This window comes from Schistocerca americana, chromosome 11 (genome assembly GCF_021461395.2).
Source record: "Schistocerca americana isolate TAMUIC-IGC-003095 chromosome 11, iqSchAmer2.1, whole genome shotgun sequence".
NCBI classification, from domain to species: Eukaryota; Metazoa; Arthropoda; class Insecta; order Orthoptera; family Acrididae; genus Schistocerca; species Schistocerca americana.
Genome location: NC_060129.1, coordinates 57,050,524 through 57,062,686, shown reverse-complemented (window position 1 = coordinate 57,062,686; position 12,163 = coordinate 57,050,524).

Genomic DNA, 12,163 nt, shown 5'->3' with positions numbered 1-12,163 from the left:
GCCACGCAACCTGCTGCGCAATAACTTCGGTCAGACAATTTTCTGCTGCCCACAACGTCATCACAGCCACACACAGAAGTCTACAGATCTACAACTCGAACTGTGTAGGCTGATGAAGCCGTGTTAACAGTCTGTGCAGACAATCAACCACAAATCTCAACGCAGGAGACATGAATGCCACTTCACACTAAAATAACAAAAACTGTTGCTGCTTGCAATACTTCAGGAAATTATTGTGCTGGTAGAAAGAACATTCCTCGATAATTTACTATTATAAACAACAAAATACAGTTGTCAGACAGGACATTTCTATTGATTTTCAAATAGTAATTACAGACTATCGTACAAAGTTTAATATAGAGGCTATCTAAGGTAACCCTCCTCAAAACTTACAAAACTGAACAGTAGATTTTCGATATAGTCAAACAGTCTATGATTAAATATAAGCTACAGATCCTCTTTTCTCAGATGAAGTCACAAGAAGCAATAGTACAGTCAGAAGTGAAAGATAACAAGCGTGAAATTTCGGAATTCGCAATATTGTCAAATACACTTTTTTGCCATCAAACTATCATCATTCAAACAGTTAAAGCTGCTCTTGTGACAGCACATAGGTCAACTGAGTTCAGCAGCCCATAGTCCATAACACTGGACACGAAATGTGACATGTCAGGTAGTTACATACAGATGACGTGATAATGAAAATTTATAAGAAATAAAATTCCCTACTTTGGCCATAAATCAAGTAAGTAATTCTAATTGCCGGCGTAAGTCTAACGAGTGACTTACAGTTACGTTAACTGAAATGTAGGCGTCTCTGTCGATGTAAATTACACAGTCATCTTTTATCAAGTGTTAAGCTGGAATAATTTTTCCGAAAATTTTTAGAACGTTAGCTATACCCCGTCGATACAAGCGACCGTGGCTGCAGGCAATGAGTCTTTCACACTTCAGAGCTTTGCGGTGTGGCCACATGGTTAGAGGTGCCATGTCACTGATTGCCGGATGTTTGTGTCCTCCCTCAGGCAAGTTATTGGCAGTAGTCAATTGTTCATCTGTATAAACAGAAAAAAACAAGTAGTTCTCTTTTAATTACACCGTCCAACGATGGAAAAATTTTTGCTGAAAATACCTTATTCCTATGTTTTTTAGGGTGGGAAGTCCAAATATGGCATTTAAAAAACTGTATCACTCACCATTTCGTGACATTTTACAGTTAAATTTATTAAATGAAGCAATTTTTTAAAGAACTTAACAGCTTTTATATATTTCAAATTTATTAAACAGGTAGTGTAATGAATGTAGATGACGTTGGTAACACTGCTGAAAAACATTTGCTTGCAAAAAAAGTCGATTCCATTTTTGTGTTAGCCGATGGTCTTTTATTTACCATCAGCCTAACTTCACCTTCCCATTTCCTGCACATGTGCTCAGTACAGTGTGTAATAGGGGTTGTAAAAACTCTGCTGACAGTTTTTGTTATATTTGTGGTTAATTATTTGTCATTAAAAAACACCAAAGAAACATTACAGACTTCGTGAAAAAGGTTTATCTATATACTGTGGATCTAAACTTTGTGATCAAGATAAATCTGGGGCGCTGCATAAGGTATGTCACGTGAGTGTTGAAGATCTGAGAAAATGGTCCAAAAAGAAGAAAAAAGCCTTTACATTTGCTGCTCCTATGAGATGGAGGGAGATAAGAAATCATTCTAATGATTGCTACTTTTGCAGTGTTGAAATTACTGGTCATAATTCAAAAAACAAGAAGGTGATAAACTACCCTAACCTTCCATCCACCATCCAACCAATAGGGTATGGTGTAGGTTTGCCAGTTCCTGTACCACCAGATGATATAAATTCTATTTCAACAGAAGTATTTTCTGATATACAATCTGATTTAGATGAACCAGGTGATGACGAAATCCATTGTAATATAGAAAGTCTAGAGCCCAAATTGTTTACTCATACCGAGTTTAACGATTTGGTTAGGGATCTGGGTTTAATGAAAGAAAAAGCTTAATTGCTTGGCTCTAGATTAAAAGAAAAGAACTTATTGGAACCAACATATACATATATAGAAAGAGAGAGCAGCAATTTTCCAAGTTTTTTCAACAAGAAGTTGATTTAGTGTACTGCTCAGACATTCCCGGTCTGATAAATGAGTTTGGTATTGAATACAAAAAGGAAGCCTGGAGGCTGTTTATTGATTCATCGAAAAGTAGTTTAAAGGCTGTTTTATTATACAAAGGTAACATGTATGCATCTATACCTGTTGGACATTCTGTACATATGAAAGAAAGCTATGAAAACCTATAAATAGTGCTAAATAAAATAAGCTATTCTGCTCATGGTTGGATGATATGTGGTGATATAAAAGTCAAGTGCATGCTCCTTGGTCGGCAAGGTAGCTTTACCAAATTTTCATGTTTCTTGTGTGAATAGGACAGTAGGGCTAGAAATCAACATTGGTGCAGAAAGAACTGGCCTGTGAGAGTGTCTTTAAAAAATCTGGTGAGAAGAACTTCCTATGTAAAAACCTTGTAGATCCAAAAAACTTCCTCCTAACACCTCTACATATAAAGTTAGGCCTAATCAAAGTTTTAGGAAAGGCTTTGCCTAAATATGGACCATGTTTTAAGTATCTCTGCCAAAAGCCTCCACACCTTTCTGAAGTTAAACTAAAAGAAGACGTCTTTGTCGGACCTGACATTAGAAAATTGATGTTTGACGCTAACTTTGAATACACAATGACCTTAAATGAGAAAGAAGCATGGCTATCATTCAAGCAAATCGTTACAAAGTTATTAGGACACGAAAAATAGCCTGAATATGTTTCTACTATAGCTACAATGTCAAAGAAGTTTAAAACTTTAGGATGCTTAATGAGCCTGAAAGTTCACTTTTTGAACAGTCACTTTGATTACTTCCCAGACAACATGGGAGATGTTAGTGAGGAGCAAGGAGAGTGTTTTCACCAGTAGATTAAAGTGATGGAAAAACGCTACCAAGACCGCTGGAACACCAGCATGATGGTGGACTACTGTTGGTCACTTCACTGAAAAGTTCAGAAAGTGACTCATTGCAGAAAAAATTTCGCAAGAAGCTTCAAAGAAAAAAGATAAAGAAAATACAAACCAATTTCAGCTGACAAGTGAAGCCTCTATTAACACTTATCATTGTTTTAAGTAGCTTACTGTAAATACAAACCATGCTTATGTTGTAACAAAGGGTTTCATTAATTTCCCCGTTTACTGTATAGCATTTGCTTTTTATACTACATACAATTTAATAAAAAGCATGTTACTCGAAAAGTAAGGGCGATTCAAAGAAACTAAGGCTACATTTGGATTCAGATCATAAAAAACTATAAATATCAGCTGACAAAGTAAAAAAGTTTTTCAAAAGTATTTTTCGTTGGCCTGAGTTATCGTTAAATGTATAACTATAGCCTGGATTTTGTTGTTACAAAATACTTTTAAAATGTACAAACAACACTAGAAATCACTTTCATTAATGACGCAAATCTTAATAAAATATGTTATATACTGAAGTAAATTATCTCATAGTAAATGTTTAAAAAAAGAATTATTAAAAATTACAAAAAAATTATTAAATCATAGACCTTAAGTATAAAATTATATCATAAATTAATACCTTAAGTATACACAAAAAATGCAAACAATAAGGTGCTGAAGTACTATGAGCAGTGTTTCTATTTCATGATGAATTAGACTCAATCGAATAATAATTGTATAGTTACCCTGAAGTACTATATTTACGGTTCTGTTAACTTTTGGTAATCGTAATTTTGCTTACTGGTACACTGTGGTCACTAATAATGAGAGGTAACTGTTATGCAGCTCTGATCATCTGCTGTGGCAGATGAAAATTGAAAAGCTCCAATGGATGTAATCTTTATCAGCAACTGTAGAGACTATTACTCTTTAATAAAAAATTCTCTTCCTGCACAAGGGACGACGCTTTCCTGGTTCTCTGTCATGTGCCACAGCATTGGGTTCAGAGTGGGCGAAAAACACGACTCCCGCGCATTTTAATCATTTGTGAAATAATCTAACGTCTTACAGATAGCAGTTGCACCATTTATCATTCAGCACTATTACTTTACCCTTTTCTACCATCAATCAATTTAAATACGCTCACTGTGGCTATAGTTGGCGATACTCACTTACACCACGAAGGCTGATTGAGCTGCAAGATGGTATTATCTATTTTTCCAAGTACAAGGTAAATCCACCATTCTCTGGACATTAATTCCAACTTCAAAAGGAACATTTACCAGAGCGAAGAGCAACACTCTTTTGATGATATGATATGTTCCTTTAGTCACAGGCTCAATTTAACAAAAGATAAGGACTATCGGGTCTGCTACTATACAGGGCGGTCCATTGACAGTGACTGGGCCAAATATCTCACGAAATAAGCATCAAACGAAAAAACTACAAAGAACGCATTTCGTCTAGCTTGAAGGGGGAAACCAGTTGGTGCTATGGTTGGCCCGCTAGATGGCGCTGCCATAGGTCAAACGGATATCAACTGCCTTTTTAAAAATAGGAACCCCCCTTTTTTATTACATATTCGTGTAGTACGTAAAGAAATATGAATGTTTTAGTTGGACCACTTTTTTCGCTTTGTGATATATGGCGCTGTAATAATCACAATTTTAGACGAACAGTTGGTAACAGGTGCGTTTTTTTAAATTAAATTACTGAACGTAGGTACTTTTGAACATTTTATTTCGGTTGTTCTAGTGTGATATATGTACCTCGGTGAACTTATCATTTCTGAGAACGCGTGCTGTTACAGCGTGATTACCCGTAAATACGACATTAATGCAATAAATGCTCAAAATGATGTCCGTCAATTTGCATGTATTTGGCAATACGTGTAACGACATTCCTCATAACAGCGAGTAGTTCGCCTCCCGTCATGTTTTCACATGCATTGACCATGCGCTGACGCATGTTGTCAGGCGTTGTCGGTGGATCACGATAGCAAATATCCTTTTATTTTCCCCACAGAAAGAAATCCGTGGACGTCAGATCCGGTGAACGTGCGGGCCACGGTATGGTGCTTCGAATACCAATCCACCTGTCATGAAATACGCTATTCAGTACCGCTTCAACCGCACGCGAGATATGTGCCGGACATCCATCATATTAAAAGTACATCGCCATTCTGTCGTGCAGCGAAACATCTTGTAGTAACATCGGTAGAACATTACGTAGGAAATCAGCATACATTGCACCATTTAGATTGCCATCGATAAAATGGGGGCCAATTATCCTTCCTCCCATAATGCCGCACCATACATTAACCCACCAAGGTCACTGATGTTCCACTTGTGGCAGCCATCATGGATTTTTCGTTGCATAATAGTGGATATTATGACTGTTTACGTTACCGCTTATGGTGAATGACCCTTCGTCGCTAAATAGAACGCGTGCAAAAAATCTGTGATTGTCCCATAATTTCTCTTGTGCCCAGTGGCAGGACTGTACACGACGTTCAGAGTCGTCGCCATGCAATTCCTGGTGCATAGAAATATGGTACAGGTGCAATCGATGTTGATGTAGCATTCTCAACACCGGCGTTTTTGAGATTTCCGATTCTCGCACAATATATCTGGTATTGATGTGCGGATTAGCCGCGACACCAGCTAAAACACCTACTTGGGCATCATCATATGTTGCAGGTCGTGGCTGACATTTCACATGTGTCTAAACACTTTCTTTTTCCTTAACTAACCTAACTATCCGGCGAACGGTCCGACACTTGGATGATGTCTTCCAGGATACCGAGCAGCATACATAGCACACGCCTGTTGGGCATTTTAATCACAATAGCCATACATCAACACGGTATCAATCTTTTCCCCAATTGGTAAACGGTCCATTTTAACACAGGTAAAGTATCACAAAGAAAATACCATCCGCACTGGCGGAAAGATACGTGATACCATGTACTTATACGTTTGTGACTATTACAACGCCATTTACCACAAAGCGAAACAAGTGGTCCGACTAAAACATTCATATTTCTTTACGTACTACACGAATATGTAATAAAAATGGGGGGTTCCTATTTTAAAAAAAACGCAGTTGATATCCGTTTTACCTATGGCAGCGCCATCTAGTGGGCCAACCATAGCGCCAACTGGTTTCCCCCTTCAAGCTAGACGAGTTGCGTTCGTTGTAGTTTTTTAGTTTGACGCTTATTTCGTGAGGTATTTGGCACGGTGACGATCTGTTGACCACCCTATGCACGGCTAAGCCGGAAATAATAGCGACATAAACGGGGCCTTCACATGGCCAAGTGTTAAGCTAAGATTAGGTTTTTTGGAATTGCGAATTTAAGGGCTAGCTGAAAAGCAATGTCGAAATTTCTTAAAGCGCTTTAAATACATCAAACTTTATTAACATGGTACATTTCTTTTTCTTCATGTCTACGTATCAATTAATCAACATAGCCACTCTTGCAACGAACACATTTCTCCCGACAAGAGACCAGTTTTCGATTCCGTCACTGTAGAATGTTGGACCTCGTTGGCGAACTCACAACCTCACCTCCCCACGTTCTTCACCACTGTGAGAGTGAAGCCCTCGGGAGGCTTTTCTTTACGTTTCGGGAACGGATGAAAATGGGATGGGGCCAAAACGAAACTGTACTGTACGGAGGATAATCCATGACAATGAAACTAGGCCGTCGAACTGTCGCAAATGTCGCAGTGCTCGTGTGAGGTCCGGCGTTTGTCACACTAAAGGAGAGGGTGCTGCGTGTGTGGACGGACTCGTCTGCAGTCAGAAACTCAATTACAGCACACTATTTCTCACGCGCCAACATAGTTGCCTTGCACAGCGCTATGTTACACGCTATACATCAGACCCCTCTAGTGGCTGAAGCTTGCAAAATGCATCAGCGAAACGAGAAAGTCGACCGAGTGAAATGCATGACATGTAATACCTCAGCCGATGTTGAGAACAGATGAAGAAATTCGGAGGAGTTACTTTTCAGGACGCCCTCCTAAACTTCCTGGAATGGATTGTAAGGCATGCACGAGAAATTTGTTTGTGAAAGTAGATACCTTTATTGTCTTACAGTTGATGATTTACACGTTTTGGCGTGATATTAATTGAAAAACAGGAAAAGCAGTAATAGTCTCAGCGTCTTACACGTGCTACAAATGCCGAATTTTTTAAATTGCGGTGTGCACTTCTTTTAAGGATTCCCAAGAGAAACGAACTTCATTTCGATACTATTCATTATACACATTGCCGAAATAAGTCAGGTTCATATGGTTCAAATGGCTCTGAGCACTATGGGACGTAACATCTGAGGTCCCCTAGACTCAGAACTACTTAAAACTAACTAACCTAAGGACATCACACACATCCATGCAAGAGGCAGGATTCGGACCTGCGACCGTAGCAGCAGCATGGTTCCGGACTGAAGCACCTTGAACCGCTCGGCCACAACGGCCGGCAATAAGTCCGGACTGAAGAATGACTCACACTACAGAGCAGTAGAAACGTAATACCAAAGCGAAAAGAGGACTCCCTTGCAGACCATCCAGTGTTTCAGATACACATGTGGCTTGTCTTGGTGTAACCACAATTCCAGATCGAAGCATTAATTCTACAAGTGTAGAAATATAAGAAAACGTGGAACAAAAGGAAAAACTCCTCAAGTGCTATGACTTTGGCTCCACGAATGAAGTCACACAAGAAGGACTACAAAATTATAATCTGGTGTAACACCTGCTAGTCATCTATGAGAAGTTGTTTCGTTTGTGTGGTATGTCTGTGTGAAAAAATCAACTGGAAGTGGCAACGTGTGCAACATGGCATTAAACGCCAAGGACCAGTGCTAATAGAGCTATTAGTACCTACACAACACTAATCCACAAGTTCTGACGTCCAGTCGATGAACTGGATCCTCCATTACGGCAGTAATGTTCCTGAGCAGGCATAACACGTCACTGGAAAATTGTGAGATACTGAATTAGAAACTTTTGATCACAATAGCCATACATCAACATGACATCGAACTTTTACGCAATTGATAAACGGTCCATTTTAACACGCGTAATGTATCACAAAGCAAATACCGTCCGCACTAGAGGAACGTTACCTGATACCACGTACTTAAACGTTTGTAACTATTACAGCGCCATCTATCACAAAGCGAAAAAAGTGGTTCTACTCGAACATTCATATTTCTTTACGTACAACACGAATAAGTAATAAAAATGGGGTTCCTGTTTAAAAGAAGGCAGTTATCCGTTTGACCTATGGCAGCGCCATCTAGCGGGCCAACCATAACGTCATCTGGTTTTCCCCTCCAAGTTAGACTAGTTTCGTTTTATGTTGTTTTTTCGTTTGACGCTTATTTCGAGTTATATTTGGCACGGTCACGATCAATGGACCACCCTGTATATATAGGCGTCACGCTACATGGCATAAAAAGGGATTTTATTTGAATAGGAAGGAGGCAGCTCATCTCGACCGCAATCTCGCTTCAGCTCCACGTGCTGTACACGCACATGCTACTCTTACTTAATTAGTAGACTCAACGGAAAGGTCCTGCAGAGGGAGTCGCAATATTATGGCTTCATTACGCCTCTACTGACTACAAAATTCCTGCTTCCCACAAGAACAAAACGTAAACGTTAAGAAAGTGCACTGGAAAGTATTTTGTCCACCAAAATTCCCAGATAACGAAGCTGATGACGTAATTTACAAGGAATGATTCGAATATGCCGTATTGCGTGCTCTCTCGGCCGCGTGGTGCTGCCCACTGTGTCTCATACCGATTAGAAAGAAAACCAAGGAAATAGTTAAATTACTCCACACCAGAAGGTTGCAAGTGGCGACTTACCTATTCACACTGCTGGTGTTAGGCTCTGAAGGTGCGTTACATTCTGTAGTTTTGGTGCAAAATATGGCCAAGTCCCACACACAAAGAAAATTCACTTAAATATAAGGCAATTTTCACGAGACATACGTTAAAATGAAGTACACACTCTACTACTCAAAATATATGCGTTCACAGAAATGACTATCAAACTTTAAGGTGCCGCTTTGACAGATAGCACTGTCCATTACCATTTGTACCATGCAATCACAGTTACTTCAGTTGAAATGAAATGACAGAAATTATTAATTCTCCCGACGTCTCTTACAAGTAATCGACTTGTAATTCCGCGTTTGAGCCAGATTCATTATCAAATATCGCTTTATTTTACCAACTGTCTCAGCATTTCTGCAGTCGCACCTTAGACACCTTTGCTCCCGAGGTCCCTCCGCATTCGACTGACTAAGATGGCGTATACCTGCTCCCAGTGTCCTCCTACTCAAACCTAGTGAGGAAGAAGGCCTCCCACCGGCTGCTTCCTAACTCACCCCTAGGACCTCGAGAAAACGTCTACTAACAACCCCTCAATTTAACTAGTCCAAAGATTTGCTGACTCCGGTCCACCACCACTAATTTATCTTCGGTTAATACCACTAGGTATATATCACTCACACACTCTCATCCTCATGGAAAAGGTAAGGCTGGGAAGGCAAGTGTGACTGAAATAAAACAAAAATATCGTATTTACATGGTCAGATGGCCAGAGGAGTTGATGAAGTTACAGTCACTCATACACAGCTTTCAATTAATTTGTCAATAATTAACCCCAAAGGGCTCAAGTAGGGCGAACGGTGGCACCACTTTAAACTCTAACGCTTCACTGACCGAAAAATGTGCCATACAAAACTTCCCAGGTTCTGTATCTACCCTGTAAATATACAGTGACCTACAGTGTCAGCATAACCAAAACCTTTGCAGTGGATGGATACCAAAATAAAACAGCCCACATGAATAGACCAAAACCAAGCTGGTACTCATAAAAAAAAAATCACATCCCAACAATACGTTTATACTCAACCACTTTGCCACCGATGAATCCGCAGACCAGGAGAAATCACTGTTTCTACAATTAACCCGCAATTATCGATCCATCGTGGGCGGTGGGCCGATAAATGTACTACAAATCCGAATAACAGGACCCTGACCATAAAATTCATAACTCAACAACAAAATACTGCTTCCTTCGTCCAGGAAGGCACATCCTGCCTTGTAGTTAATATTTGCACACACAAAGCGAAGCGGCCTGTTGCCCACCAACCTTCCCTTGTTACACGCTGTCGGTAAGGCACAAATCGGAAAACGACCGCTGCTCTTCGGGCGTCAGATGCTCGACGACTTCCGTTCAGAAAGGCACTGGCGAGAAAAGTGTCCAGAACCACCACAACGACAGCATCTCCCACTGACCTTCTTGTCTGACTCTGGTAAACTATCCTGACGATGACACCACCCCCATCCCCTCCCCCTCCCCGACTGAACACGGGCCACCTCACTCCCTCACTTGAGAGTAGCCTGTGTAACAGCCTGAGCGATGGTGACTAAACGGTCTAAGTCGCTGAACGTAACTAGTCTCTCAGCAGATAAAGGGATTGTCAGGTTTCACCCCCTGTAAGATAGTTATTATTACCTTGCACTTTGGAAGGTGCACATCAAAAATCATCGCCTCTGTAAATATCTCTCCCTTATATTGCATCAAGTACCCCCCCCCCCCCCCCCCATGAACCATGGACCTTGCCGTTGGTGGGGAGGCTTGCGTGCCTCAGCGATACAGATAGCCGTACCATAGGTGCAACCACAACGGAGGGGTATCTGTTGAGAGGCCACACAAAAGTGTGGTTCCTGAAGAGGGGCCGCAGCCTTTTCATTAGTTGCAAGGGCAACAGTCTGGATGATTGACTGATCTGGCCTTGTAACAATAACCAAAACGGCCTTGCTGTGCTGGTACTGCGAATGGCTGAAAGCAAGGGGAAACTACAGCCATAATTTTTCTTGAGGGCATGCAGCTTTACAGTATGATTAAATGATGATGACGTCCTCTTGGGTAAAATATTCCGGAGGTAAAATAGTCCCCCATTTGGATCTCCGGGCGGGGACTACTCAAGAGGATGTCGTTATCAGGAGAAAGAAAACTGGCGTTCTACGGATCGGAGCGTGGAATGTCAGATCCCTTAATCGGGCAGGTAGGCTAGAAAATTTAAAAAGGGAAATGGATAGGTTGAAGTTACATTTAATGGGAATTAGTGAAGTTCGGTGGCAGGACGAACAAGACTTCTGGTCAGGTGACTACAGGGTTATAAACACAAAATCAAATAGGGGTAATGCAGGAGTAGGTTTAATAATGAATAGGAAAATAGGAATGCGGGTAAGCTACTACAAACAGCATAGTGAACGCATTATTGTGGCCAAGATAGATACGAAGCCCACACGTACTACAGTAGTACAAGTTTATATGCCAACTAGCTCTGCAGATGACGAAGAAATTGAAGAAATGTATGATGAAATAAAAGAAATTATTTAGATAGTGAAAGGAGATGAACATTTAATAGTCGTGGGTGACTGGAATTCGAGTGTAGGAAAAGGGAGAGAAGGAAACATAGTAGGTGAATATGGATTGGGGGGAAGAAATGAAAGAGGAAGCCGCCTGGTGGAATTTTGCACAGAGCACAACATCATCATAGCTAACACTTGGTTTAAGAATCATGAAAGAAGGTTGTATACATGGAAGAACCCTGGAGATACTAAAAGGTATCAGATAGATTTTATGATGGTAAGACAGAGATTTAGGAACCAGGTTTTAAATTGTAAGACATTTCCAGGGGCAGATGTGGACTCTGACCACAATCTGTTGGTTATGACCTGTAGATTAAACCTGAAGAAACTGCAAAAAGGTGGGAACTTAAGGAGATGGGACCTGGATAAACTGAAAGAACCAGAGGTTGTACAGAGTTTCCGGGAGAGAATAAGGGAACAATTGACAGGAATGGGGGAAAGAAATACAGTAGAAGTAGAATGGGTAGCTTTGAGGGATGAAATAGTGAAGGCAGCAGAGGATCAAGTAGGTAAAAAGACGAGGGCTAGTAGAAATCCTTGGGTAACAGAAGAAATATTGAGTTTAATTGATGAAAGGAGAAAATATAAAAATGCAGTAAATGAAGCAGGCAAAAAGGAATACAAACGTCTCATAAATGAGATCGACAGGAAGTGCAAAATGGCTAAGCAGGGATGGCTAGAGG